A 6,010-nucleotide genomic window follows, 5' to 3' on the forward strand; every position below is an offset into this window, starting at 1 on the left:
GGCAGAACTTAGAAGTTCTTTCCTGTTATGGACTGAATGTTTGTGCCTCTCAATGAAAAGGATTCATATGTTGAAACCCTAACCCTCATGTGACCGTATTTGGAGACAGAAACTTTGTAAAACTAATTCATGTTAAAAAAGGTCATAAGGGTAGCGTCCCTATCCAATTTGATTAGAGTTCTTATAAGGACAGACTCCAGAAAGCTTGACCTCCCTCTCTTTCTTTGCACATGCACAGAGGAGTTCATGTGGCACACAGTGGGAAGATAGCTGTCTGCAAGCCAGGAAGAGAGCGCTCACTGGGATCTTTAGACTCTTGGCACTTTGACTGAACCTTGATATTGGACTTCTCAGCATCTAGACTTGTGAGAAATGGTTTTCAGTTGCTTAAGCCACTTAGTCTGTGCTCGTTTGTTACTGCAGTGCGAGCCATGTTATGAGCCATACTTATATATTCCCTACCTCTCACACAATCAGTGCCACCAACATCAGCTCCTAACAGCCTTTGTTCTTCTGAGCGGCTTTTTATATTTTATGTTCTTTTCTCAAATTCAGGCTCATGCTTGCATTTATAGCTTCTCTAGTTTCTCTTTGCAGGAAGGGAGCCAGCGAGGCTCATTCTCCGTTCTGCCAGTGTCCTTTGCTTTTTCCACATGCAGAATGGTGAAGATCATATGGCCCTAATAAATTACTGAGTGCAGTGATTAAATATGCTTCCATTCCTATCAGAAGCAAGCATTTCAGCAAGCCATGGACTTCAGGGTGCTGTTAAAAGCCCTGGCCAGCATGATTTTTGTACTTGTTATTATCCTGATTAGGACAGTTGCTGGTTACTGTTTATCTTCCTCAGAAAGACCATCTTATTTAAGAGCATCTATGAAAAACACTCAGAGAAATATAATTGCTCATCAACCATTATGTGTACAAAGCATAACTGCTACACATATAATTGTGAAATTAAAAGTTATAATTTTTAATAGTAAACTCCATATATCTCATTTGGGGATTGAAATCAACCATAATATTTTATCATTTATGTAGGAAATATGGAACCTTAATTCATAATATCTTGCATAATGGCAATTGGGTAAGGAGTATTTTTTTTCCACATTCTCCTTTTGTCTATCCTTAAGCATACAACAGTGCACTCTTTGACTATGTTCTTTGGATTGCAAATATGAGTCCTTCCCTGGAGTTATGTGATGTGACTATTTAAGTCAATATCATTGAGAACAGAGATTGATATTATTTAGATTCAAAACAAGATTTCATATTTGGGCCTTCATTTAGGATGATGCCAATAACTATAATTTCTGATGATTGACTAACATTCACTTATTCATTAAGAAAGTTTATTAGTTATTATGTGTCACAGACTTTTCTAGCTAACATGAAATATTTCTAGCTCAATATGAAAATGCATAAGACACGAAATATTGCTTTCAATGGACTAAAAGAAAGGGAAATTTATATAGTGGAGGGTAGCACCTACAAAAATATATATGTCAAATGTAATTATTTAGAAATGCATTAATATATTGGAGAGATTGAAATCAACTTCAGAGTTCAACTGAGACATAAAATATGTATGTATGTTTTCTAGAAATAGAAGTAGTAAAAATGCTTCACAGAAAAACTGGTAACTGTAACATAGAATGTTATATGTTGATAAGGGAAAGAAGGAGAAAAGGAGGGAGGGAAGGAAGGAGAGAAAGTAAGAAAAGAGAGAGCAAAGGAACAAGGAAGGAAGAAAAACAAAAAGGGAGGGAGGGAGGAAGGAAGAAAGGAAGGAAGAAAGAAAGGAAAAAGAATATTGGAAACATTGGGAAGGTTTGTATGCAGACATTATAATGCAGACGTTATGATAAAAGATCGATCTGCTTGTAAAAGGAGGTGCAGGCATTGTAGTTAGGGGCTAGGAAGAATGTCACTACTTGACCAAATCCTACGTAGGCCTTGTAAAAGGGTAAGTCAAGATACCAAGCCATGTGCCTCAAATCACAGGATGGTCTTGAGTGGAGTGGTAAATTGGAAGGGAAAGTTGTAGGAATTGCTTGAGTAGATGAACAGTAACCTCAGAGTTTTCTTGGACTGTGAGTGGACTATAACAGCTTAAAGGCACATATTCAGAAATGACACTTTAATTCTTAGTTCTACACTAAATCAAAACATAGTGAACAGCAGGGTAGGGGTGCAATTTAACTAGAAGGCTGAGAAAAATTTTTCTCAACATTGGTTATTGCTCAGTTTATAGCACCCCATCCATTTCCTTGTTTTCCCTTCCTTCCTTCTTGTCTTTCTTCCACTCTTGCTCCTTCGCTGGCTCCTTTCCTACTTTCTCTCCTTCTTCCCTCCCTTTCTCTTTCTCTCCTTTATCAACATGTAATATTCTATGTTACAGTTACCAGTTCTTCTACGAAGCATTTTTACCCTACTTCTCTTTTTTAAAAACTTACATAATTCTTTTATATTTCAGTTGATCTCTGAAGCAGATTTCAATTTCTCCAATATATTACTGCTTTTCTAGATAATAATTACATTTGACATATATATGTTCATAGGTGCTACCCTCCACTATATAAATTTCCCTTACCTTTAATCCATTAAAAGCGATATTTCATGTCTTATGCATTTTCATATTGAGCATGCTAGCTAGAAAAGTCTGTGACACATAATAACTATCTAATAAACTTTCTTAATGAATAAATGACTGTCAATCATCAGATATTATGGTTATTGGCATCACCCACTACAACTCAGTGTCAAGAATATGTTTCCAAAAGAATCTATCTACCATGTTCCAAGTAGAAATATTGTGTGTACATTTAACGAACTTCAGAAACACATTAACACTAAATTTGCCTTAAATATTTTAAAACACATTTCCACAATCAAAGAAAAATTATGGATTTTTCTGTAGTAAGTGAAAGATGAATTCACTTACTGTAGGTAAGTTGAACACACACAATTTAAAAAAAATGCAGTTTAAGACCAGTCATCTCTTCATCATGTTGTTCAGTCAAACTCAGTGGAGGATTGCACTCTGAATCCTGTCCCTGCCTTTGCTTTGTGTTCTTGGAGGTATCATCTTACCTCATCATACTTAGCCATCATCTATAAAATGGAAATCATGGTAATACCTATTTTGTAGGATTACAAGTATAAATATATGCAAAGAACTTAGAATTTTGCCTAACCATTTTTCAAGATTTTTAATTTTTATGTAACGTCTACACTCAATGTGGGGCTGTGATGTACAACCTCAAGATCAAAAGTCATATGCTCTGCTGACTGAGTCAGCCAGGCAGCCCACCTGTAACTTCTTAAAATGGAACCCCCCTAACACCTCTTTCACATTCAAAATCTTGGGGTGCCTGGGTGGCTTAGTCAGTTAAGTATCCAACTTTGGCTCAGGTCATGATCTCAGGGTTCGGGAGTTTGAGTCTTTGCATCAGACTCTGCAGTCAGCACAGAGCCCTGTTCAGATCCATTGTCCCGCCCCCCTCTCTCTGCCCCTCACCTGCCTGTGCTCTCTCTCTCAGAAATAAATAAACTTTAAAAAAAGTGATACTCTTCAGCTTCCTGTTTTATACACCTTACACCCCTGTTCAGGATCAAAGTCTTACCCCGTGAGAACAGACAACTGTCAGGAAGCCCATTTCCCTAAGTGCTCTCTGCAGCTCTTCCCCTCACATGCCCTTCTGAATAGGTAACTTCCAGACTCGAATTTGAGTTAGGTGTGATCTTCACATCATCAAATTGTCTATTAGAGATAATCTTCACCTTTTCTAGTAAAACCATTTAACAGGGAGGTTTGCTTCTCAAACCTCCCCATCTTAAAGGTGCTTATACTTGTCTTGCATCCTGGCTGAAAGAGGTAAGATTGTCTCGTTTGCTGCCTGGGCCTCCTTTTGAGAGGGCTTTGCTTCTATATACACCATGAGATGCTAAGTTTTTGCTCCTGTTGTGTTTTTGCATCTCTGGTAAGAAGGATTACTAGAGTTTCAGGGTGATGCAGTGCTAGCCGTCTGTAAGTATTCTTGTTCCTAACCACCTGAGTCAATACTCTAGCCAAACAGTGCATAAGGACCAAATTATCCTTGACACTTTCTTCTTACCCTTTATCATCCAGGTCAACTACAAGTTCACAAAGTGAAGTACTTATTTTTCCTCCTCCTCTGTACCTTTGTAAAGGTCTATGCTCTCTGGCAAACTTCCATCTGTATGTATGTGCATAGGAGGGGTAGGGGGAGTGTGCTTTACAACACCCAAACTTCACCACTACAGACCCAAACTCTACCTTTCACCCTGTATGTCTCTGAGAAACTGAACTTAATAGTTAACACTACAGGAGCCCATGTTATTACTCTCTTCCTCTCTACCAATAACCACACCAACCCTACATATACCCACTAACTTTCTATTTATAAATAAGAACAAAGCTAGTTAACTAGGTAGCTAACTAAAGATACCTATCTATCTATCTATCTATCATCTATCTACCTATCATCTAATCTATCACCTATAGTTAACATGATTTTACTGTGTACCTAATCCACATTCTTTGCTTCTAATATCATTTGTCTGATTCTCTCCATGAAAGCAATCAGAGACCTACATTGCAATTTTCATCAGTGAGGTATATTCATTCATTTGATTGTACATTTCTGCTTTTGTTTGTTTTTTTTTTTTAATATTTTTTTATTTATTTCTAGGAGAGAGAGACAGCGTGAGCAGGGGAGGGTCAGAGAGAGAGGGAGATACAGGCTCTGAAACAGGCTCCAGGCTCTGAGCTGGCAGTCAGCACAGAGCCCGCGCGGGGCTCGAACCACGAACCGCGAGATCATGACCTAAGCGAAAGTCGGACGCTTAACCGACTAAGCCACCCAGGCGCCCCAACATTTCTGCTTTTGTAAGCAATCTGATTTTGGTGGGAGTTGGCTTTCAATATTAAAGCCTTTCAAATAGCACCATAGAAATATTTTTGTACTTTTCAATTTATACACTTCAAATAATTTTCAAGGTATATTAAATGATTAAAAACACTTAACAATGTGGCTCATACTGTAAATTGCCTCAAAAAATCATGTATTGAGTAATATTCCCAATAGCAATGGGTTTTTCAATCTTTCGAGGACTTGAGAGGTGCACCTGGGTGGCTTCATTGGTTAAGTGTCTGACTTCGGCTCAAGTCATGCTCTCGTGGTTTGTGGGTTAGAACCTTGCGTCGGGCTCTGTGCTGACAGCTGAGAGCCTGGAGCCTGCTTCGGATACTATGACTGCCTCTCTCTCTGACCCTCCCTTGTTCGTAGTCTGTCTTTTCTCTCAAAAATAAATAAACATTAAAAAATAAAAAAAATAAATATTTAATGAGAGTGGAGTATCTTGAACTTTAAGGAAAACACCTTATTGGACAATTAAAAGACAGTGCATATACACTATCAAAAGTATCCTTTTAACTCTTTGGGTTAATTCAGGAAATTCAAAACTGCTATATCAAATGTTTTATGTATCAAATGTTTTATATATCAAATAATGGAAGATTATCTGACAGTCGAAGAAATGGAGTAATGATACATGAATGAACCTTGAAGACATGCTGCATGATAAAAACCACTCCTGAAAGACCACAGACTTTATTATCCGTTTTATATTAAATGTATAGAATAGGAACATATATGAAGCCAGAAAGATTTTTGGGTGCCTAGGACTGAGAGAGGTAGTCAAAGGAGAGTAATACAAATGTTCTAAAGTTGTGTTCATGTTCACACTATTCTATAAATATACTAAACATTAGTGAGTTGCACACTTTATACAGGTGAAATTTATGGTATATTAATTATATTTCAATAACGCTGTCAGAAATACCTTGCTTTTGCTGGATTATCCATTATTTTGAGTTGCATTTTTTTAAATCCTGGTCTTTCCTTTTAGAATGTAAGGTCTATGGGAACAGAGATAATTTCTATCCTGCTCGTTTTATGTCTCCAAAAATCAGTACATGCTTGGC

Source organism: Hyaena hyaena, unplaced genomic scaffold (genome assembly GCF_003009895.1).
Source record: "Hyaena hyaena isolate Hyena2069 unplaced genomic scaffold, ASM300989v1 scaffold_709, whole genome shotgun sequence".
Taxonomy (NCBI): domain Eukaryota; kingdom Metazoa; phylum Chordata; class Mammalia; order Carnivora; family Hyaenidae; genus Hyaena; species Hyaena hyaena.